This window comes from Heterocephalus glaber, unplaced genomic scaffold (assembly GCF_053883595.1).
Source record: "Heterocephalus glaber isolate CG9 unplaced genomic scaffold, H.glaber_assembly_v1.0 deba00000546, whole genome shotgun sequence".
Taxonomy (NCBI): domain Eukaryota; kingdom Metazoa; phylum Chordata; class Mammalia; order Rodentia; family Bathyergidae; genus Heterocephalus; species Heterocephalus glaber.
The window spans coordinates 39,209,810-39,235,952 of record NW_028258147.1 but is presented as its reverse complement, the minus strand read 5'-3'; positions in this window follow the sequence as shown (position 1 = coordinate 39,235,952).

Below are 26,143 nucleotides of genomic sequence, written 5' to 3'. Positions count from 1 at the left end.
ATATATCTAGCTCCATTTAAATTCAAGCACAATGAGAAACCATTTATACCTCTACCAAAATAGCAAAAATTTAAGTTTGATAATACCAAGGTTTGGAAAAATTGGGGGTTAACTGAAATTCTCACACAGCTGGTGGAAGTGCAAATTGTTACAACCATTTTGGAACTTATTTTGGCTCTATTGTAAAAAGCTGAAGATTCATGGACACCAATAAACCAGAAATTCTCCCCACAAGTATACATAACCTTGAAAGCCTTATGTGTACATGCATAAGGGTATTCATGGAAGCATTATTTGAAATAGGAAAAAAACCTGGCGGAAAAGTCTATCTAAAATAGGTTAACAAGCCTCACCTATAGATGGGCAATACAGATGCATTTCACAACACTACTAAGTGAAAAATATAGAAAAGAATACACATTTGGGTGATTTTAGACAGAAATTTGAAAATAGGCAAAATTAACTTAATTCCACATTTATATTTTATAGGCAATAAAAACACAAAATCAAATGATGATCATGAAAGTAACTTGTTTATTTCTAATAGACACATTCAAGGATCTTTCTAGGCTTCTGATAAAGTTTTATTTCTTGACTTTGGATATAATTATTTTTTTAAAAGATGTACTTAAAAAAAAAAAGAAAGAAAGATGTACTTTTTCTACTTCAGCCCTGTGAATCAGATATGCTCCAGGGAATGCTGATTCTTTGTATGAAACATGTTTGAAAACATAGCTCTGTGTGTTAGCATGCTTACTGTTATGCTGCTGCTGCTGCTCAGTGGATGGATATACCATTTTCATCTGGAGTTGTACCTATTAACAGAAAGCCATGAGCTCAATTGACTTCAGTCCAACATTACAAAGTCCATCCTAGTTTTTCTCCTTACTGTATTTATGATTCACTCCTCCTACACTGAGGAACTAGGTCCTATTGTCTTTAAAGTACTGAGAGTTGAGTCATATTATTCACGGTGATAATACTCTACAAAGCCTGCAAGCAGAATTAGCAAATACTGAACCAGTGCTCACAGAGAGGACCTGGTTTAGGTTCCTGCAAGTCTCCGGTCAACACTATGTAATCAGCTAATCCATATGCAACTGTGTCTTTGTCTTTCTGTTTAAGGGCATCTTATTTAATAAATGTTCTTGATTCATCAACAGTGAACTCATGTAACAGTCTGTTTTCCCTAGAACACATATTGCAGCCTTTATGCACTAGGAACCGTAAACAACTTCAGCCCCACAACTGAAGACCTTTTTAAACAATGAAATCACCACAAAAAGTAAAAAGTATTTTCTAAAATGGCACTAAACAGACTGTTAAGAACACAAGGAAGCAGAGCAGCACCTTGTTTGACCTCTGCTGGGAACAGGTGCGTCCAGTGACCTGTGTCTTGCTGATCTGGGTGTGTTTGTGAATGGTTGTGAAACTATCACAAGTATTGATATTGAGGTCACAAATACATTTAAGCAAGTTGATAACTTGTCAAATATGTAATCCACAAATATGATGCTCGACTGTATTTCTCTGATTAATTTCCCTCTTTGTAGCCTTTCTCCCACAAGTGCTGCTACCCCCTTTACTGAGGATGTCTTCACCCTTCCCAGGCTCTGACCCTCCACTCTAGCTGAGCACCTGCCACTGTGTGCCTCTGCTCTCCACTGCACTGCTGCTCACACCTAATGACTGGGGACTAAATTATTCAGGGAAAATGAAAGGGGAAGGGGACTACTTCATTACGAACGGTTAAAGAGAATCCCTCAGGAGCTGAGGATATGAATCAGTGGTAGAGCACTTGCCTAGCATGCACAAGGCCCTAGGTTTAATCTCCAGCACCAGGCAAAACAAAAAAAACCCCTCAGAGGTAACAAGACCTTCAGAGGTACAAAGATTAGAGAAAAACACAGCAAACATCTATGTATCCTCACTGAGCCTAAGTTATAAAAGGACATCCTTCCCCAACTCCACCCCCTCAGTGGTGATTATTAGCCTGATTTTTGTCCTCTTTTCTATGCATGTTTTTACACTTTCACATATTGTTTTGCATGTTTTAAAATTTAACATAAATGATATACTATACATAATGACATGCAACTTGTATTTTTGCTGGATAGTTTTGACATGATACATATACCTGTAGTTTGCTCATTTTCCCTATAATTTGCTAATATTTATAATATATCTTCATATGTTCTACTCTATGAATACTACAGGTGAATATTTAGGTTACTTCCCATTTTAACTACTACAAACAGTGTTAAAATGAGTACTCTTCTACTTGATTTTTGTGAATGGGGGGGATTCCAAGGTTTATACTTGGAAGTGAAACTTCTGGATTGTGGGATACATGAATCATCATCTACTTTACTACATATTATCAAGTTATTTTCCAATGTGACTATACCAACTGACATCCCCAATGGCCAATGGCAGTATATGAAATTTTATATCTTTGACAACACTTACTATTGTCAGATGTACTTTTGCCAATATACTTGGTATGAAATAATATCTTGCTTAAAATTTCCATTTTTCCATATAAACTAAAGAGATCCAGCATTTCTTAGAGGTTCCCATTTGAGGGAAATGGCCACTTTTCCTTTTGGTATTTTATTTTTTCTTATTTATATGTAAACACTCTTGATATATCTTGGATACAAATTATTTATTGGTTATATGTTTCATACATTTATTTTTCAGCATGTGACTTATCTTTTAATTTTGCTTATGATTTTTTTCTTTTACTTTAACTATGTCAGTATTTTCTCTATGATTTATGCTTTTTATGTTATTTAAGAAATCCTTTCCTAGCTTCTAAAAGCTATTAGTTTTGCTTCTCACATTTAGGTTACCTATTCCACACAAAGCTCTTTCTTTACCCCCTTCAAGCTATGGTGCCATCTGCTTTTATGTATTTAACACAGGTAGACTCTTTAGGAATTATCCTAGATTGAATGAGGGTACTTACCACTCAATTAAAATAGGGTGTTTACTCAGTGATATGGTATGTGCTTAGCATGTATGGGCTCAATCCCCAACACATATTCAGACACACACACACACACACACACACACACCCTTATATCCATGTGAAGTTTTATTATACAGTGAATGACTGATTGCTACAGATTCATTTATGTGCTATCAATGGCTGCCTTAGTGCTCTAACAACAGAGTTCTTGCATCAGAAGGTGTACTGAATGCGAGGCCTAAAATACTCAGTCTTGGAAGACAGTGGTCCTCTCTGAAACAAAGGGCAGGCATGTTTGTTGCCGATTATAAAAGATTTGGGTTTCCGAATCTCAGAGTTCCTTTCTTGGATTGCAGCCCCACAAGGTATCTTGCAACATGCAGGTGACACCTAGCCTTCCTTGAGCCACCTTTTTGTGGCCTGTAGGAAATGGCACATGAAAATGCTGATACTTAGTCTACTGCTGTTGCTGTGAATAATAAGTTCTTTGTCTCTGACCTAAGAGTCTCTCTTCTGTCCACATCAATAAAACAATGGCAGACTTTAGCTTGCAAGAATATAAATTTTTCAGTCCTTCACAGTTCTTGATGGTTTTGATGCCTAGGAGGGGATCCTAACAGAGACAGAGAAAAAATAAGGATTTTGTGGCCTAGTCAATGAGATTTTAGGGAAATCTATGGGAATTACTGGGCCGTCTATGGGAATCTGTTGACTCAACTGTATGACCAACTAGGATATACACAGAGGTCTACTTTATTGCCTGTTAGGAAAAACTGGAAAAGTGCTGATAGCCACATAATACTGGGGAATAGGCTCAATGAAAGCTACCCAAATGATGCCCTAATTTTGGTGATATCCAAGGGGTGGGCAAACTTCTTTGTCAACTGTTGGCATCAGGTGCACCTGATTGTAACTAAGACTACATTTTGCCTTCCTTCAGATGAAGAAACATGCACCTGTGTGGAACATGAAAGGGAAATCTCTAACTATCAGGGTCAAGAACAGGCAAATTTTTAGAACTTTGGCTGGTTTGCTGGGGAGATGACAGGATGGGTGAACAATGCTTGTCAATAATGGCAACAGATAGGCTGTAGGATGGCTCTGCGCTCTCTTTAGTCTATCATGCTAATCTTATATCCATCTAAGGACCACAAGGAAAGGTCTTGGAGAAGGGCTTGTTTGTTTGTTTGTTATGTCAGGTCTGGTCTGGCCATGACCTGGTTAATAAGTATGTTGTTTGATTCCAAGCTATAGTTTAACAGATACAAAAACCCCACAGCCCTCAACAAAACATGACACAGATGCAAGTTGTGCTGTCTCCCTGACACAGGCTGTGCTGCCTCCAAGCAGATAGAACACAGGATGGGATGTTACAGAAAAAGAGATAAGACTGATAGAGAAAAGTTTTAGATAATTTAGTAGGTTAAATATTAAGGTAGTTGTAAAAGCAAAATAAATAATGTGTTCCTTTAAGATTTGCTTTTCCTGTAACTCTCATTGTTTAAGGTGAAGGTAATCTGACTCTTTAACCAGTAACTTCATTAACCTAATAAAGTTGCAATGGCTAGGTGAATTCACAATGTATATGTGCCTATCTTGTGTCTGTGACTTGTAAATAGGAACTGGAATTGTATTCACACATCAAAGACCACTAGGGATGAGATAATGGCTAAAAAGGATATAAAAAGGGAAACACTGAACAAAGGGGGCGGGGATACTAGCGAGACCGGTTTCTGGTGGTCCTGCCCACTTGCAGCAAGCAGAAATTTTATTATTTTACCAGAATTCTGTGTCTCCGTGTATTTCTTTCTGAGATTTCTGGAACAAGATTTCAAAGTACAGCACAATACCTTCCTGACACCAAGTTACCTGATAACATCCATACATCTGCCTTGACCACTGCATGGACCCTGACCACAAATATCTGCTCCAACCCCTGTATGTGACAAATGTGCCAGACCCCTCTCACAGTCCCCTATAAAGCTCTCTGCTTTTCTTTGTTCATCACTGACGGCTTTGTCGCCCTCAGTCGACCTGCACCCAGGTAAATAAAGTCTGTGCCTGTTACCTTCCGCTAGCCTGCTCTGGTGGTCTCATTCCTCTGCCATTTGTCACAGTTTATTTGTTCGTTTTCAGTGCATCTGGACTGCTATAAGGAGCTTTGTCTCTCTTAGAGATTTTTCAGAGACAGACTAATTCCTGTGGGAGAGGATAAATGAAGCATTTACATTAGTATTAAGGCTCTTGCTGCTCCACATTAGGTGTACAATGCTGATGAGGTAACCCACTGAAGAAACAGACCCAAAGAAACCCATACAGTTTCTTGCAATCACCTCTGCCATCACGGAAAACTTTCCTACCATTTATGTTCGACATAAGAGATGTCATTTTGATAAAAGGGCAGCAGATACTCCAGATTCACATGGAGCCCTCAGAAAGGTCACTTTTTGTGAGCCAATCCCACATCAGTCAAAGGGCACAAAATCCAGGAACAGTTAGAAAATGTGGCTGCCAGCACCTAAAGCTGATATAGTGTGAGGAAATGAAGACTTTGCTGCCTGATATGGGGTTTTGGATGGACTGAAAACCTTGGGAGTTTGTTTTGTTAGGCTGCAATCAGCCCCTGCACAGCTTAAAGTAAGTGCACCTTACTCACTGCATGCAGTCATTCTCTTCTGTGTCCCTTGACCCCTTCCCCTTTATCCCAACCTGCTTAAAGAATGGATGACTGGGGAAGAGACTAAGGTATCCCTGGCATCAAAGGGAACTAAATGTCAGAGGAGGGAAGGAACTCAAATTGTTATGGCTTTGTTGGACACTGGTGTCCAGCTCACCATTTTACCCAGTGTCATGGAAGCACTGGCCCTGGTTCAGGTATAATGAGATTTGCAGGGCTCACCTGGAGAAGCAGAGCTAACATGACCTTGTGTGCAGAGCTCTCTGAGCTAATCCAGAATATTGTTGTTTTGGTATCTATCTGAATGTAGCGTAGAACTTGACACACGCCAAGCTTGCGTTTCCTCATCCTGTAAGTTCCAGAGGAAATTCTCCCACTTGGAAGAGCTATATGTCGAAAAGTGTAATAGTGTTAGCCTCACAATCCTAATACCCCTCTGAGCTAAGGGTTTACATGACTAATGATTTTACTGATTGAAGCCTCTGGGAGGGGAAGGCAACCACCATTAGGAGGTTCCTAGGGGGTTGTTTTGGCTTTTTTGTTGTTGCTTTTTGTTTTGGTGATACTAGGGATTGAAGACAAGGACTTTACACTGAGCTACATGCCTAATCCTTTTTTAACTTATTTTGAGACAGGATCTCCGTAAGTCAATAAGTTTCTCAGGCTGTCTCAAACTTGTGATTCTCCAGCCTCGGAATGATGGGATTACAGGTGTGCTCTACCACACCCAGTTTCCTTGGGGTTTTAGACACATAGCCTCCCTGACTGGTTACTACAGCTACCATATACACACACTTGAAAAAGCAGCTGTTAGCTGGGCTCTTGTAGAAACAGAGGGACTGACATACATGTTTAAATATCACATCATTTCTCTTGTATGAGAAATCGAAAGCAAAAATAAGGACCAAACATGGATGATAGATACTGAAAAGCAGAAAGAAAATGTTCAAGTGGGAAGGTGAACAAGGGAGGGAGGAGAGGGGAGGGAAGGAAGGGAAAAGGAAAAAAAGAGAATAAAAGGGAAAAAGGGAAACAAAGCTTTTGTAAATAAGTAGGGGAAGAAGGGTTGAAGGGAGGGGATAGGAATGGGGGAAAAAAGAATAATCAAGATGTATTCTGTACAGGTACAAATTCCCTGTGATGAATGTGATCTTCATGTATATTAAAAGTTTACCAATAAAATTAATTTTTAAAAAACTGAGGGACTCTTTCAGGCCTTTGATTCTCCACATGATATTCTCATTTTGGGGTGTTTCAACTTGGACTGAATGACTAACAAGGGAAGAAGGGCTCAATAATTCATGCATGCCAAACAACATATTCAAGAATGACACAGCTGGGCATGGTGATGTAAGCTTGTAGTCTCAGCCCTCTGGAAGACTAAGGCAAAAGGATTGCAAGTTTGAGCCCAGCCTGGGCAACTTAGCAACTTAGTGAAACTCTGTCTCAAAAATGAAAAGTCTGGAGAGGTACCTCAGTGGGTTCAACTAAAGCCCATAGTCATCTCAGCTTTATACTAATGAGTGGTATTTATTCCTCTAGGAGAATCTTCATTCTTTTCCTCCTTCTCTGACTTTTCTGCCTGAAGCAAAGCTGCTGACTTTATGGGACCTTCAATTCAGTTTCTCTACCTCCCTAAGCTTTATTCACTGATGGTTTGGCTAAGCTGAAACCTGATCTGCTAATATTATAGACACCTAAGTTAGAAATATAATAGGCAGTCAAACAGGGCTGAGCCCTCAAGAGAGAATCAGGACAAGAGGTGAAAACACAGTACAACTGCAGCCAGGGATACATCAGTTGGGGGCAAAACCTAAAGATATCAACAAAAGGACCAGGCCTACATACTTCCCCAAGGGATGAGATAAGTGATAATATCTGGTCTAGTAAAGTCTAGATAGGCATCAATCACCTCAGTGGGTGGCCAAGACGCCCAGATCCATCACCTGCCTGAGAAGCTCCTTGTTCTCTCCATGTACTCATGCTACGTGACTTGCTTCCCCATTGGATCACCATTACCTAAGCAGTTATACTTGTAACCTTATTGACTGATCATAGCGATGACCCATGTTGTACCCACGTTTTGCTCTAGGAAACTTCCCTTTAAAGTGAAGTCCCTGGCCATTCACTCAGGACCCTTCTGTCTCTCTTAGAAACTATCTTTCTCTCATTAAATTCTTCCTACTCTTAACCTCTGGTGTTCCTAGAATTCATTCTTCAGTTTTAGAGAATGTGAACTTGTCATGTCAGATATCTAACAGGTTGGGAGATATAATATTTTCATATTTCATCTCCTGTATCACTATGTCTGTTCATTCTCAGTGTTAACTACATTGAACCAAATATATTCACGGTCACTGCACTCAGCAGGCAGAATTCAAGGCTGATCTCTTATCTCTGACCAATAGTCCTCTTGCTGAACCTTGTTATATTTGTTCCAACTCTTAGGTCTTGCCAGTGGCCTAATGCATTGGTCTTCTATTTGAAAATTACAGATGGGCAAATTGAAAACACTCCTTTTGGGGACTGTGAATTATGAAAACAGATCACAGGGGCTAATCTAAGCACCTGGGGTTTGTCACATTAATATTTATGTCAAGGGCCCACTTCTTCAGTGATGAGACTGATTGGAGTTAAGCTGTTTGTCAAGCCTATACTTCCCTGTTGGACACCACTGCTGCCTGTGTGCATCACTGAATTAGACATACTATCAAGGAATGGGCAGGTACAGTCCAGGTTCTTCTGTACAATAAGCCATGAACTGTAAGTGTACACTAGGTAGCAAGTGGCAAGCAGCTACACTTATTGAAGATCATGGAAAGTTGTGCTCAGGGCAAGTCCACGCCAACAAAAGATATGGCACAGACAGAAAAATGGTGCCAGGGTGACAGAAACATAAAATCACTACACACAGGTCACAGCACACAGCAACAGCCCCCCCCAACCAGATTTTCTGAATTAAAGCATGTGCACCTCAGTCCAGGTGCCTCCCCTGAATCTCTAGATGTGATTGACAGGCATGATTGACAGGCAGGATGCTGAGTCATCTCAGGAGGTCTCAACACAAAGGCTTGTTCCAGAATTCGCTCTGACCTTAATTACATGAATGATATCTAGTACATATTTTTGAACCTGAAATGAGGTTTGAGTAGGGTGAAGGTGACTGAAAGTCAGGCTAGGAGATCCAACAAGCATGTGCTCTCGCCTAGAGCATCAGAGACCTCCTGGGTTTTTGTTAATTTGTTTCCTATCTCTCTTAGGACGGTGGAAAGAGGGGTGACCATAAGGTGCTGTTTAGAATTAAATGGATGGAAGGGAGTGGCTCTCTCAGCTCCATTGTTTCTAACTGTACTAGACATAGTATGCCCTCGTCATCATAGACTGACATACAGTAATCTATGTGTCTGATGCAAAGCCTACCAGTGCATGCCAAACTTGTGGCTTCTGATGGAAATCAACGCATCTGTCTTACAATGAATGAGACCACACTCCTGCCATACTGAATACACTGGAGCTTTGATTCCCCCACTCAGGGATATTGATGGTGCCATCTGCTGTTGACATTTTTATCTTCTTACAGTATTACTGGCTCAGGTCAGTCAACTGATTTTCTACACTATTGCAGCCCTTGAAATGAATATGTGTCATATTTGTTTTTGACTTTCTGGTCTACTTGCAATCTGACAATGGTGTGCCTTTTATTTCAAAAGACATTCTACAATGGGCTAACGATCAAGGACCTTAATGGACCTTCCCTGGTCCCTACTATCCTCAGGCATCTGGTACTGTTGAGCACTGGAACCATCACCTCAAAAATCAACTCAAAAAGATTTCTCAGTGTATCTCCCTCATCTCTTTCTAGTCCACATAATTTGGTGCTAGGTATTTTAGTCACTAATTGTGGCTGTCCCTAGAAAGGAATCATCTCCTCTTGGCTACTTCTTAAGTAATAAGGACAAAAAGAGCTTGGAGCTTATTAACCTACTTTGAAAATCCAGAATTATACCCTAGGAATTCCTGGGCATAGTGCTACTTTTTCCTTCTTTCCGCTTATGGCAATTTTAGATTGGCCTGGTCAGTACACCCTCTGAATGGCAGCCCAGCCAAAAGGAGGCCTAAGGGATTTAAACTTAATTCTGCTTTATCTACTTGAATTTTTTGGATAAACATGGTCTCAAGTCCTAAGATAATGACCACCAGGTTGAGAATATTGCTCTTTTAAGTTCTTTTAGTGGCCCACCTGGACCAAAATAGAGATATAACGGGTCTCCATATGTTTCAGAAAAATGTCTTTACCTTTTTTGTACCTTAACTTTCTGGACAAGACATCTGGATGTGAGTAGGGGATGACTGAGGAAAAGGTGAAGTTATAGCAAATGGAATGTGACACATTGCTTATTTTTTATTGTAGTGGTGGAGGGAGATTAAACAATCTTGTCACTATGAAAAGGAATCTGTGCACCTTAAGAAACATGGAAAATGGAGAAACATTAATGATTTTCCGTCTTTTAAAGCTATCTCTGGATTTTTCATCATGAAGGAAAACACTATGAAGTTCTCTGAAACTTTCACACCCTTTAAATTTAAGCAACTTCTTCATCTGTCACAATGCCACCAGATAGCTTTGGCCACACAGACTGCCATTCTCCTGGACATTAATATGAAGCAACAAGGAAAGATCCTGTTCCTGCATCTTCCATGCAAAACATCTGTCAATACTTCTGCATATCTTTCCCACTCCCAGTCCTACAACCTGTAGGACAGATGACTGCCACCTGGCTGATGGCAGACAAATAAGATAGTCTGGAGTCACTCACCTCAGGCAGTCCCTCCACAAAAAAGGACTAGACTCAATCCATTCAAGCTGAACTCAGAATGCAAAGGCCTACCAGCCATCTTAGGGGGTACGCTAGAGGCACTATCTACTTGTGCCTTGCAACTTATGTAGATCACATTTGGGAGGACTCCAGTAATTATAAACAATATTTTCTTTCAAGGTGTACCATGTATACTCCCAGGACTTAAGGAAATACTATCAACAGATCCCATAACCCTCAGATAACTGGGATAACTATCCAAAATGGGGCCACTCTAAGGTTAGGGATATAGCTTAGTGATTCAATGCTTACCTAGAATGTGCAAGGTTCTGGGTTTGATCCCCACCCCAAAAGAATGAAAGAAAGAAAGAAAGAAAGAAAGAAAAAGCAAGCAGGCTACTCTGGATTAATTAGAGGAAATTTTCAGGGGATAACTAACTTGCTATTTGTGTGCCTCCTGTACCAGTTATTCCTAAAATGTGAGGTATTCTATTAGAAGAGGTGCAGCAAAATTAGTCCCAGCTTCAGCTAAAGTGATTATTGACATCATATTGGCCCCGAAAGGCATTAAAGTCAGCCCCACCTCAGTGTTCAGGGTTGTTAGGATTGATATAGTTGCCCCATATTTTGTCCTTGCAGGCCATGACGCAGTATGTGCAAATGTAAACACATCCTGATGTGCTTGAGTGGTGCTTTGGGCCAAGTGGACGAGTCAGTACAAAAACAATAACTAGGAAGCAGCCAAATAGATCCTTACGGGATTTGCTCAGTCAATTGAGCCTGGAACTCTGGGCAGCACAGTTATTAATCTTGCAGGTTGGCCTTAACCTACCACTAGTCATGTGGTCAGTAGCCTTATTAATGCTGTGTGAAACAAAAGGAGTAAATTTGGTCCCAGCCTCTGATGATTAATCAAAATGATCAGTAGAGTATCATACTCTTGGGAAAGTTTGCTAGCAGTCAAGAGAGTGTAGATATTATTGGAGGATAACTCCTTAGGGGTTTTTCATGATTCTGCACATCTTAGGTATAAAGGCACTGACTGCTTGTGACAGGCAGAAAAATATCTCCACAAATATATACACATTCAAAACCACAGAACCTTTGAATATGTTGTGTTGTATGTGAAAAGAACTCTGCAGATGTGATGGAGTACCTTGAGATGTGGATATTGTCTTGGATTGTGCTCACTCTGGCAGCACATATGCTAAAATTTGAGATTGTTTTGGATTATCTGAGTGGGCCCAACATTATCACAAAGAGTCTTTATAAAGGCAAGAGGCAGGCAGAGGGTCAGAGGAAAAATGATAATGGAAGTAGAGGTTGCAATGATATGGCCTCGGGGCAAGGAATATGGCAACTTCTGAAAGCTGGAAAAGGCAAGGAACAAATTCTCCCCAAACCTTCCAGAAACTATATGGACTTTGATTTTAGTCCTTTAAGATCTATTTTAAACTTCTGAATTTCAGAATTGTAAACTAATAAATCTGCATTGTTTTAAGCCACTACATTTGTAGTACTTTGGTACAGAAACAAATGCCTTTGTTCTAGGCTATTTTTGAAACATATAGTGAACAGTAGTGAACAGTCTTAGAATAGTACGTCCTTGCAGAGCAAAGGGAAGGCACCTTACTGCCTGTTATAAAATATTTGGGTCCCCCTTGATTGAGTTTCCTCTCCCATGATGCACTCAATAAATGTGTCACCTAGTCCATTTTATATCACCCTATGCTGTAAAGAAAATACTGTATAAGAAAATACTTATACATCAGATACTGATATTGCTATAAATTCAAAGTTCTTTGTTTTTAACCTAGGTGTCTTGCATCGTCTACTAGCATTCATGAAACCTTAGCTTGTGTTATGGCTTGTATCTAAATGTCCCCCCAAAGCCTCATGTGGTCATAGGTGGAGCTTTTCAGTGGTGGCTGGATGTAGAGTGGGTGATGATGGGATTAAGGATATGATGCTGGGATTGATTCATGGTGTGATGCTAGGATAAAGGTGGCCCCACCTTGGGTGTGAGTGCTACCCACCCTAAGGGTAGCCTAAGGTTGGATAGCCTGAATAGACTATAAGGGACAGGTAGAGGACTGCTGTCTCATTTGCTGCTTATTCACTACTTTGGAGCTTTGCTGCCTTCTTCCCACTATGAATGATTTCTCCTCTGTGAGTCCCCTTTGCCATGCCACCCTGCCTTGAAGCCAGCCAATTATGAACTGAAACCTCTACAAACTATAAGCCAAAATAAACCTTTCCTCCTTTAACTTTGAGCGTTAGGTATTTTGTTTCAGCAATGAGAAAAGTAACCAAGACAGATTTTGGTACTGAGAATGAGGTTGTTGCTGTGACTGCATCTGACCATGAGCTCAGGAATCTTTGAAACTGGCTTGTGTGAAGAGTATGGATAGGTTTGGAGATACCAGCTGAAGAAGTAGCCCTGGAATGCCTTAAGCTATAGATTCTGGTCAGAGCTCAGAAGACCAGAGTGCTCATAGAAATGCTACCAATAAAGACCAGGCTCTGCTGGGAAGAAGGACTCCACTGGTTGTTGTGAAGAAGAAACTGAAACTCCCTGCATTGTAACTATGACCACAGCTATAATGCAAACTCACTAGATCAAGGAAATCTTGGAAAGCCCTGCCAAATCTCCTTGCTTCCCCTTCACTGCCCCTCTGCTTGTGTCTGGCTGTTTCCCCAGCTTCCAAGTCTGCTGTTTCCCCTTCTCATAGAAACAAAGAGATAAAAATGAAAGTAAACTTCTGTTCAGCACTCTCAAGACAATTTGAATCCCTCACTGAGCCACTGGCTAATAAAGTCATTTTTTGCTCCTACTCCATGTCCGGTGATATGTCCTGGAATCCCACACAGTGGTCAGGCTTCATTTGGCGAGGCAGCCATGAGGCTTTAGGGTATGGCACAGTCACTTGTGGCTGATTGCCTCCCCCATGGGTGGAGCATGGGAACTTGGCTAGCCAGATGACAAGCTCCTGCTGAGCACACACCAATAGATTGTTTCCTGTCATGTGGGAAGTCTCCCCATACAACCAGCCAGGGAACCCTGGCTGGCTTCCCAAGGAGGGCTCACATGAAGAGGACCAAATGGCATTTGGCAGATATCTGAATCACGGTAAGGTTAAGGAGCCCTTATTCAGGGAAGAGATCCAAGGAGGGATCTCGAGAGAAGGCTGATTACCCTCAGGGTCCTCTGATTAGATGCAAGAGTGCAATGAAACTGGAACATTTTAGCCCATCACTGGCAGGTAAGAATGTTATTTGTTGGCTTGCTTCTGTGAGTGCTTGTGTGTAAATGAGGTGGACATCACATTTCTGACTCTAGTCAGGGTACACAGGGCTGAAGCAAGTGTGGAGTCCCAAGCCAAGGTTCCAGGCCTACCTCAAATGGCTTAGGGCAGTGCTGCAATGATAGCCAGGATGATTCCACGCTCCTAGGGCAGAGAAGGTGAGCCAGTCCCAGCACCCGGAAGGAGGCTCCCCCATCACCATTCCACACCCCTAGGGCAGAGGAGCTGAGCCAGTTCTAGCACCTGGGGGGAGACTCCCCTGCTGCCATCCCATGTTCCTAGGGCAGAGAAGCTGAGCTGTGTGGGCACCAGAAGCACCCCCCACCCCAGAAATGAGAAGACACCTAAACAAGCCTCAAAAACAGACTTCCAGATCACCTACAGCAACCCCAAAGGAAAACGAGATGGAACAATCTGATACTCAACCACCTGGACTCTGAACTGGCAACAAAAGAGGATCTGGGAAAAATGAAATCAGAAATAATTTCTCAGATAACAGCAAAGATTGTGCGCATAGGGCAAGACATGATTAATAAATCTACAGAGGACACAGATAAAAAATACAGGATCTGAGGAACACGATGGAATCCCAACATAGGAAACAAATGGAATCCATAAAACAGATGCAAACAGATTTCCAGGAGATTAAATACTCGATCGAAAGTCTGTGCAGCAGAATGAACCAATGTGAGGATAGAATTTCAGATATAGAAGATAATATTGCAATTAGTGACCAGGAAAAGAAAAATTGCTTTAAAATTGTAAGGGAACATGAGAAATCAATCCAGCAGCTGCTAGATGATGCAAAGAAGAATAACATAAGACTGACTGAAGTCAATGAAGAAAGAGGAGAGAGTGCAGATGAAATAAAAAAACTGTTCACAGAAGTGATGGCAGAAAACTTCCCCAGCAGGGGGAAAAAATTGACATACAGATAAGTGAGGCATATAGGACTCCAACTAGCCTTGATCAAAAAAAATCTACACACAGGCATATAATAGTTAGGATTCCAGAAACCCAACAGAAGAACAAAATTCTACAAGCAGTGAGAGAAAAGAAACAAATCACATACAAAGGAAAGTCCATCAGAATCACAGCAGACTTCTCAAGGCAAGAAGAGCTTAGAGTGATGTATTTCAAGCCCTAAAGGAAAACAGCCTCCAACCCACATTGATGTACCCTGCAAAACTATCTTTCAAAATTGATGGAGAAATAAGATACTTTCATGACAAAGAGCTCCTGAGGAACTTCATGAATACCAAACCAGCACTCCAAAAAATTTTAGACAATGTCCTAAGAAAAGACAATGAGGATCACAACCCCAGGAAGCACAGCAGAATGAATCCATTGGGCATGACAAATTAAACGCAAAGGGGGAGAATCCAACAAAAAGAAAAAGTCATGACAAGGCTTTTAAAACTTTTAACTTCATCTCCCTAAGGAGTGTATAATTCAATCTTGTTATTGTACTGATTAGTATTTTTCTGATTCTAGAGTTTTACACCTTTCCTTGTGTTGTACTGGCTATTTATCATCTTCTTATGTCTACTTTTTAATTGGGTTGTCTATTAATGAGCTGTAAGAGTTCTTTATATATTCTGGTCATAGGTTATATGCATTGGAAATATGGTCCGTTTAAGGAATACTTTTCATTTTAATGATGTCATTTAAAGTTCTAAATTTTGATGGAATCTCATTTATCAATTTTTTTTTTTATACATGTTTTTTGTATCCTAGGTAGTTCTTGCCTAAACTAAATTCATAAACATTTTCCCTTATAATTTCTTCTTAAAGTTTTATACTTTTAGGCTTTCATATTTAGGTTCATAGATCTCTTCAAGCTATGTTTATGTATGGAAATAAAGGGTTGAGGTTAATTTTTTATATACAGATACCAGGTGTTCTAGTGCCATTTGCTGAAAACACTATCTTTTCCTCGGCTCTTGCATTGAGTTTATATTCTATAAAATGTTAATGTGAAATAATCTTTCAAAACTCAATGGACCATACATGTGTGGTTCTATTTCTAGATTCTCTGTTTTATTCCAATGATCTATACATCTTTCCTTACACCAACATTGCCTTGATTATTGTAGCTTTAGAAGAAGTCTTAAAATTAGGTACTAAACATCTTCCAACACTGTTCTTTTTTTCTTTTTACTTTTCTAGGTCCTTTGTACTCCTACATAACTTTTAAATTTCAATATCCAATTCTTCATTTATAGCAAGCATACATAGACCTAAATTTTTATATATACCTTGTGTTTTCTAATCCTGCTAAATTCAAGTACAAGTTCTAGGGGCTCCTAGAGATTTCTTAGTATTTTCTCTGTAAATGATCATTTCATCTACATATAAAGATTTTGCTTCTACCTTGCCAATCCTATCCTAATTGTGTCATTTTATTGCCAGACTATTTTGGTGGGGCCTAGGTTTCAAAGTTTGTTGGACAGATGAAGAGTAAGCATATGTGCCCTTGTTCCCCACCTTAAGGAGAAAGCATTGTATCTTCTCCATTCATGCTGGAAGTATGGAGTACATGTCTTTAATCTGTTGAGAAGGTTCTGTTCTACTTCTAGTCTCCTGATAGCTTTTACCATGAACAGCTGTGGAATTTAGTCCAATACTTTTCATCCAACTAGTGTCAGGATCATATGGCTTTCTCCTTTCCTCTGTTAAAATGATGACTTATGGGTGTGGATCTTCCAATGCTGAACCAACACGGCCATCCCTATAATAAAACCACTTTCTACATACTGCCAGATCTGACTTCTAATAGTTTGTTTTGTTAAACAAATTTCTATCTATGTTCATACTGTTTTCTTCTATTATCTTTATCCAGTTTTAGAATTAGTACAATGTTGATTTCCTAAAATGAGGAGAGAAGTGTTCCTTCTTGTTTCTGCTTTAAATGTTTGATATCATTTATCAGTTAAAATGTATACAAGCCTGTTGTTGTCTTATAGGTAGGCTTTCCAGCTAGGAATATACTTTCTTTAATAGGTGCTATTCAAATTTTATATTTCCTCCAGAGTTAGTTTCATTAATTTGTCTTCCAAGGTACTTCTTAGAAGTTGTCAAATTTATTTCAAAGCAGATTTTTGAAATATGCTTTCTATATCCCTTTAAATTCTGTAAAATCTGTGGTAATGTCTCCTAGGTCTTGATATTTTAATTTTAAAAACATATAATTGATATTGTGTAATAGGAAGTAAAGGTCTAAAGGAGCAGGGGAAGTGGGAGGGGTAGGGGAAAGGAAAGAAGGGAAAAGAAAAAATGTGAGAAATGGAAAAAAATGGAAACAAAATCTTTGGAAATAGGGAAGGGTGGAGGGGGTGAAGGGAGAGCAGGGGAAGGGGAAAAAAAAATAAGAACCAAGATACTCATGTAAAGGTACAAGATCCCAATGATGTATGTAAATGTATTTTATACCTAAAATGTACCAATAAACTTAATGGGGGAAAAATAATAAAAATAAAATGTTCCCCAAAAGTCAATGATAGCCAGGATTACTAGCCAATGCTAAGAGGAGCCTGAAATATCTCCGTCAGATTAGTTGATGGACAAACAGGTGTCTTGTCTGTTGTCTACTTTTATGGGAGGTGAAACTATGGGTGGGTGGGGGAGTAAAGTAAGAAGACCCCATTAGAGATCACGATCAGAAACTTCAAGAAAGGATTTACTGGGAACTATGGTCAGAGGCTCATTCCCTGAGTTCAGGTTACCACAATCCCTCATCCTAACAGGCAAAGATCTGCCAAAATTCCACCCATTTTGAGTGACTCAGATGATCTGGCCTTTGATATGTTGGGCCTCCTACTCCCAGACCAACCTACCCCTTACAGGAGGCAGATGCCAGCCCTAGCTCTAGGACCCTCAGCACCTCCAGCTCCACGGCCCCTGCATAAGCTGCAGCCTCAGACCCTTCCCCTGTTGTGACCCAATCTGGCCTCTAGTTCGTCCCAAATTCCTGGCACCTGCTGTATCTCCCACTTCTTCCAAAGGCCTAATTGGGCTGAAACTCCCCAGACCTGACTGATACCAAAGCAGACAATTCAGTTGTGACATTCCCTACTGGGCCTCTCATCCATAAGACAATTGATATCAAGGGGGGCCACAGGATAAACTATGGCATAAGCCCTTTTCTAGCCTCGGATTTGCAAAATAGGGGTCCATGAGATGGTCCATCAGTTCTTGTACATGCCTGACTGTCCAGTTCCCCTCTTAGGGAGGGATTTGTTAGTCAAGTGAAGGGCCAAAATTGATTTTAGGGACAAAAAAAATGCATTTTGAACGGCCACCTCTGTAGTAGATCCTGGCCCTGACTATCCCCTGGCAAAAAAATAGAAGCTTCATGATCGACCAACTCTGAGGGCCCCTAAAAAGGACTTAGACTTCGTTCCAAAGTGGCCTCAGCTATGGGCAAAAGACAATCTGTAGGGATTGGCAATTGATCAATCCTTGGTCAGAATTGAACTCAAGCCTGGAGCCATGCCCATCACCCAGCGACTGTACCTCATTCCCTGAGAGGCCCAAGAGGGAATTTAACCACACCTTGAGAGATGTCTAAATTATGAAGTCCTCATTCCCTGACAGTCACCCTAGAACATTCTCCTTTTCCTGGTCAAGAAAGGAAACTCTGGAGACAACTGTCCTGACCAGGACCTGTGGGCAATAAATGATGTTACGGTGACCCTGCATCCCACCATTCCAGATCCCTACACTCTTCTGGGACTGTTGCCAGCTTCAGCAGGATGGTTCACCTGGTTGTATCTGAAAGATGCCTTCCTCTGCATCCAGCTAGCCCTGGAGAGACAACCCGTCTTTGCTTTCCAGTGGGGATCAACTGGCACTGGACAGCATGGCCAGTTTACTTGGACAAGGCTTCCACAGGGCTTCAAGAACTCCCCAGCTACCTTTGGGGATGTGTTGGCCTGAGACCTCCAATATTTCCTGGTGTAAGACTTGGGATGCATCTTGCTACAGTATGTGGGTGGCCTCCTCCTAGGGCACGAGACCTGTGAAGGCTGTAAAAAGGGCACTGAAGAGCTGCTTGGATACTTGTGCCAAAAATGGTACAAGGTGCCCCCCCCCAAAAAAGGCATAACTATGCTGCACAGAGGTAAAGCATCTGGGATTCTACCTGTGTAAGGGAAAAAGAAAATCAGGAGCAGCCTAAAAGGTGGTGATACAAAATATGCCTGAACCCAAGACTCAGAGGCAACTGTGAGAGTTTTGGGGAGCTGCAGGCTTCTGTAGGATATGGATCTCAAACTATGCCATCCTAGCTAGGCCTCTCTATGAAATTATGAAGGGAGGGGAGAAAGATCCCTTGACCCGGAACAAAGAACAACAGTCTTCTCTCAAGAGCCCCACCCCCCAAAAAAGCTCTATAAAGCACCAGCTTTGAGACTCCCTCATCTGAGGAAGCCTTTAACTTTCTATGTGACCAAGCAAAAGAAGACCATAGTGGGAATGCCACTGCAGACCCTTGGGTCCTGGGAAAGACCGGTGGCCTACTTGTCCAAGAAAGTAGATGGAGTTACACAAGGATCACCTCCCTGCCTGAGGGCTTTGACCGCAACTGCTCTCTTGGTCAAAGAGGCTGACAAACTGATTCTAGGCCAGGACCTATGGATGTGAGTCCCACATGCTGTGGTCACCCTTATGAATGCTAAAGGTCAACACTGGCTCAATAACTTGTGTCTAACCCATTACCAAAGACCTGAACTGATTGCCTTAACTCATACATTAGAGTTTAAAAAAAAAAAGGAAAGAATGAAAAAGAGAGTTGCTTATGGCAGAGGACAAAAGATCAAGTACCCCCATGACATATTTTGGCTCCTAGAGGCAGCCTGGGCCCCTAAGAAAGTTAAAATTGTCCACTGCAAAAGACATCAAAAAGAAAAATCTGACAAACAGCTAGGTAATGATAGGGCCAACCAGAAAGCCAAGGCCACAAGTTTATGGCCAGATGCCATACTCCTTTCCTTGATACCCTGGAAAAAAGACAAAAAGCCAACATACACTTCAAAAGAGATTCAATGGATGTTGCAAGAAGGGGGGGGGGGAATTCATGGTGCCAGTTTCCAGATGGCCAAACTGTGGGACTGTACCACGTAGGGCCTCAATTAGTACAAGCTACATATGAGACCACCCACCTAAAAAGAAAAAAGTTAGAGACTCGACTCTGCCATTACTTCTACATCCCCCTGATTGATGGCTTGACCAAACAAACTGTACAACGGTGTGTAACCTGTGCTCAACACAATCTTAAACAAGACTGGGCATCCTGGAGGTCCAAAGGATAGGGGCAGCACCTTTTAAAGACATCCAGGTTGACGTCACAGAACTGCCCAAGTGCAGAGGAGTCCATTACCTCTTGGTTATGGTCTATACTTACTCCAACTGGTTAGGGGCCTTCCCCTGTCAAACAGAGAAAGCCCAAATAGTGAGGCAAAGAATTCTACAAGAGATCATTCCTCAATATGGGCTTCTCAAAGCATAGGATCAGACAACAGTCCTGCTTTTGTGGCAACAGTGGTCCAAGGGATGGCAAAGGCCTTGGGGATTAATTGGAATTTACATATGGCATATGGGCTCCAGACCTCAGGAAAGATAGAGAGGATAAATAGAACCCTAAAAACAGTTAGGAAAACTTTGCCAAGATGCTGGACCCACCTGGGCCCATTGTGCTTCTCTGGACATGTTGCTCTTCCCACAAGAGAAAAGGCTATTCACCCTATGAGCTTCTGTTTGCCAGGCCACCTCCTGTCCTAAGAGGATTAGCACAGCCTATACAGACATAAGGAGAAGCTACCTTAGAAAGACAATTGGTTGAGCTAGGAAAGGTCTGCCGAGATAGCCTCTTGGGCCTTAGAAAGGATCCCTGTTAGCATTTCTAGCTCACTCCACCCATTCTTTCCGAGAGATTCAGTTTGGTTAAAAGACTGGAGACAAGACAGCATTAAGCCCAAATGGAAGGGTCCACTAACAGTCATTTTGACCACTCCCATGGCAGTTCAAGTAAAGGGAGTCCCCACATGGATCCACCATAGTTGGGTGAAAAACGCTGTGACTCCAGAGTGGTGTTCCAGAGACTCTCATCAGGACACCAAGATCATCTCAACCTGGAGAGGAGCTATGCCAGAGTCATTGAAGACATGGTTCCTGCTCTAGTCACTCTGGGGGCTGACTAATCTATGCATGGCAGAAGCCTGAGGACAATGCAGATAGCAGGACTACATACCTTTGTGACTATCTGTAATGAACTGTCATCCCTTGCTTTTAATCACTTTAGGGTCTCTCTCTCTCTGCTTTCTGCTATTGCCCTTGCCAAGCACTATCCCAACCAATTGAAAATGTGGTGAGAGGTGTCTGTTAGCCCTCACCTTCCTCCTGTGGATAGGATGCTTTACTTGTATTGGTTGCTTTTACTAGGGGTCTCCGTCTCTTCCACATCTGGAGCAACATGTAGGAGAGAAGCTCCCACAGGGGTGATTAGTATCTGTGACCCCTATGTGCATGTCACCGAGACAGGGAGCACTGCTATGATTGTTCTACTTTTCCGCACCTACTACGTTTGTAAAGGGGAAATTATTAGAGCCTATGCCCTTAACTTGACTACATATAAGATCTGTAAGCCTAGGGATAGTACTCCACTCATTTGATTTAACCCAGAGATAGGAACTAGTTGGGAGTTTGAGCTTTATACTATAGATGTCCCAAGGGAAACATTTATTATTTCAGCTACAGTTAATCTAAGTGACCCTAAGATAGGACCCTTGATAAACAAAACCACAGATCAAGGCCCAGAGAGCTAGTAACTTTATACTTTGGTGCTTGTGTGGTCATCAATTCCACTGCCACAAAGAAGGATATCTATCATCTGGCATATAGGGCCCTAGGATGGGAAGGAGAGTATAGCACAAATAATAAATACATGTCCACCTTTAGCAATCACCGTGGTGGAAGCGAGGTGGGCGTGAACATGTAGATGACTTCTGTTGCCGCTGGTGGAGCTGTGTGAAATGGGCCACCTGGGAGACAGGATCCCTTTAAAGAAGTGAAAACCCCTCACTCCTTGTGGGGTTGGGACATATAATCTGATCACTCTCAATATCACAGATCCCCAAAACCCAAAATGGGAAAAAGACCAAGACTTCAGGTTACAAATAGATGAGAAAGATTATGACGCAAGGGCACTGGTCCATATCACGAGGTATACTTTTGCCCCAACCACCTCCAGTTTCAGAGTCTTTCATTCCTTTTACAAAAAGATAGTCCAACCTCTGCCACAAATCTCTACAGTGACCTGAAACCTGTTCATAGTTCTAGCAGAAAGCATAACCCATTCACTAAATGTCATCTCATGCTGTTTGCAAGTGAACCTTGATAAGCGATCAATGGCCTTGGGAGGTAAAAACAAGGGATCCTGCTGAGAACAAGGCCCTAGCCTTGGAAGGAAACAGGAAAAACAAAGGTATAAAACTTTCTCTAGAGGGTTTTAAAGGCCATCATCATTGGGAGGTGACGCCTTACTCCAAAGGGAAAAGGGTTCCAAGAACAAGAAAACTAACCTGCTTAAGACAGAGAGTCTATAATAAGGCTAAAAAGAACACAGAATGGTGGGAAAATGAGAACAAGGGACACCCATTAGCTCAATTCCCTAATCCGAGTCCAGGAAAGAAAAATACAATTGCCTCCATCCACTGGTCAGCCCCTAAAGGATTTTATTAGATATTCAGGAATGGGGTGTATGCTCAACTTTGATACAATTGGGCAGGGAACTGTATCTTGGGTGCTGTTAAGCCCTCTTTCTTCCTTCTGCCCCTGCACCAAGGAGAACTATTGGGATACCCCCTGTACATTTCCTCCTGTGAGAAGAGAAGCAGAGTCATAGGCAATGAAAAGATGATGAGTGGCCCCTAGAGAAAATAACTCAGTACTATGGGCCAGCCACAAGGGCTGAAGATGGAATGTGGGGATACCATACCCCATGTGCTCAACAGAATAATTTGGCTACAAGCTGTGCTAGAAATTATAACCAATGAAACTGCATGAGTAGCAAAGATCCAAATTGCAGTATATCAAAATAGACTAGCCTTATATTACCTTCTATCCAAAGAAAGGGGAGTTTATGGAAAGTTCAATCTAACCTACTCTTGCCTCTAAAGAGATGATCAGGGGCAAATGATAAAAAAAAATCACCAGAAAAATACAAGAGTTAGCCCATGTACCAGTCCAGACCTGGAAAGGATGTTGAATAAAAATGTTTAGAAGATGGTTCTCATCTCTTTCAGTTTTTTTTTTTTGATGGTTCTCATCTCTATGAGGTTTTAGGACAATGATAGGAGAGTTTACCCCTATTATGGAAATTTGCTACTATCCCTCATCTGGTACCTATAGTGATGTAGGCTCTAAACACCATCATAGAGACCACAATATACCAGAAAACAACCTTCAGGGTCTTATGGGATGAAGGATATCAGTCTATGGAAGATCTCATCCAGACAGATTTTGATGATGACAGTCTATATAAAAAGTGATGCTCAGGCTGGGGATTTAGCTCAGTGGTTCCTGAGTTCGATCCCCGGCACCAAAAAAGAAAAAAAAAAAGTGATGCTCTTCAATCAGAGATTCAAAGCAGAAAATGAGAGAAAAAACTGAAACTCCTCTGTTGTGGAAGATATATTGTAACTATGACCATAGCTGTAATGGAAACTCAGTAGAGCAAGAAAATCTCAGAAAGCCCTGACAAACCTCCCTGCTTCTCCTTCACTGGCCCCTGCTTGTGTCTGGCTGTTTCCCCAGCTTCCATGGCTGCTATTTTCCTTTCCCATAGAAACACAGAGATATAAAAATGAAAGTAAACTTTTGTTCAGCTCTCTTGAGGCGATTTGAATATTTTGTTGAGCAGCTGACAAATAAAGCTGCTTTTTGCTCCTACTCCATGTCTGGTGGTCTGTCCAGGAATCCCACACAGTGGTCACACTTTAGTTGGATTCCAGATCATGTGTATTATGCCTTGGCAGAAAGTTTCTCTGCATTAGCAGACTAATTAATCTTGCAGAACAAATTTCAAGTCAGTTTAATGTTGAGGTGGTGGCATGGCTACTATGGGGGGCTTTAGCCAGATTTATATTAAGAATCAAGAGCAAAGAGCCCAGCAGAATGATTTAAAATATGTTGAGTTTGGCCAGAAAGGAACCTTCAGTAAAGTTGTAGACTGCAAAGATGGAGCAGAGGAGAACTTGATTGTTAAGAAGGAACATGAAAACAGAAAAGACAGCCTGAGGACATCACAACAACCAGCAGGACTCCAGCCTTTGCAGCCTCAAAATTGCAAACATGAAAGACTTTGAGAAGAAAGCCACAGAGCACCATGTTCTAGAATGGCATAGCCCTATGGAAGTTTTCCCTCAGAATTTGGTTTCTGTTGTTCAGCAATCTACTCACTCAGTTCCTACAGCCAAGAGAGGAGGAAGCCTGGTTACTACTCCAGCTGGCAGCAGACTTTGGCATCATCCACATGGTACTTGTTTTAGATGCAGAATGCAAGAGTTGTGGGGTGAGGAAGGCTTCCACCTAGATTTCAGAAGAAGGCCTGGGAGGCCAGGCCATGTGCCCTTGAGAGGGCAGTGTGTGAAGCTGAGTGTGAAGCTAAAGGTGCAGTGGAGACCCCAGAAGGTTGGAGAAGCCAAGAAGGTAGAACATCTGAGGAACACTGCAAGGAGGGAGGGAGCAGAGACAGCCCAGGAGAAAAGCCATGACAGCTGCAACCACATGCAGTGTCATAGGGTCAGAGCTGCCCAAGCCCTTAGAAGTTCTCATTTTGCCACAGACTGTCTCAGATGCTAGACATAGAACTATAGGACTTCATGTTTGCCCTGCTGGATTTTGGACTTGCTTTGATCCCATTCCTTTCTATTTCCCTATTTGGAATGAGAATTTTTATCTTGTGTCATTGCATGTTGGAAGCATTTAACTTTCTTCTCATGTGTACAGGGGCTCTCAGCTAAGAGTTTCCCTTAAATCTCAGAGGGGACTTTACAGTTGGACTTTTTAGAGTAGCCTGGATAGAATATAAGGGACAGAAAGAAGGCACCTATCTGGATCTGTGGCACAATGGATAGCACATTGGACTTCTAGAAAGAAAGAGGGCTGCTGTCTTGCTTATTTGCTACTTTGCGGCTTTGCTGTCTTCTGCCTGCCATGAACTGTTTCTCCTCTGTGTTCTTCCCTTTTCCATGCCACCCTGCCTTGGAGCTAGCCAACTATGAACTGTAAGCCAGAATAAACCTTTCCTCCTTTAACTTTGAGTGTTGGGTAGTTTGTCTCAGCAATGAGAAAAGTAATTAAGATAGTTTGTAAGCTAAGAAAAATAATCTCAGATTCTCCACAATTCCTGATGGATTACAGCAGTGGTGGCAAACCTATGGTATGCGTGTTGTAGCAGGCTGTTTGTTATCACTAAAAGCTCTAAAAGGTTTGCCATCACTGGATTATGGAATTCAACCCTCATCTTTATTCTGCCTTCACCTTTCAATTCCTTTGGGAGCCAAGATCTTAAGAATGGTTTGAATGAAATGAAAAGAAGGGAAGATAATACTTTTTTTTTTAAAACAATACATCTCTCAGTGTCCTATGTAAAATACCTCAACAGGTTGCTTTCTTGGATGTTATAAAACTTCACAACATCCTGGAGCATTTTTTAAAATTCCATTATTGTCTTCTGGAATTCCCAGATGATTTGCTTCATATAATAGATTTTGAAAATTTGTAAACTATTGTAAACTATTTCTCTCTGCCCTTGGAGAGCACCTAAAATTTCCACATGGCCCATTTGCTTAGTTTACACAACATAATGGCAGAGTCTTCACAAAGATAACTTCCTAAGGCCAGGAAACACATTCCAAAAACAACAGTTCAGTATTCATCTGTCCACTAAAAAGAAGTCATTAACCTTGGAGTTAGCATTATAGTTGTACAAATATGTTTTCAGGAGAACCAGTCTTACCACTTCTGCAAGACAGTCAATGCTTACATTGGGGACTATGTCTTAGGTTCTTAACAGTAAACAGTTTGTAAGAGAAATCAAGAATACTTGTACAATACTGTTAGACATTTTTATAAGGTCTGAGTAAATTCCAGACACTCGATAAAAGATGAGTATGTGAAACACAATAATTGAGATTAAATGCAAGTTTATAATGGAATCTTGGCCATACTAACTATATACAATAAGTATATAGTAGTATATAGTACTTATACACAGTAAGTATATAGTAGTACAGTACAGTAAGTATGCAGTAAAATATTGTTCCTTGATATTTGATAACACTTGATATTCTATGAGGGAGGAAAGAAG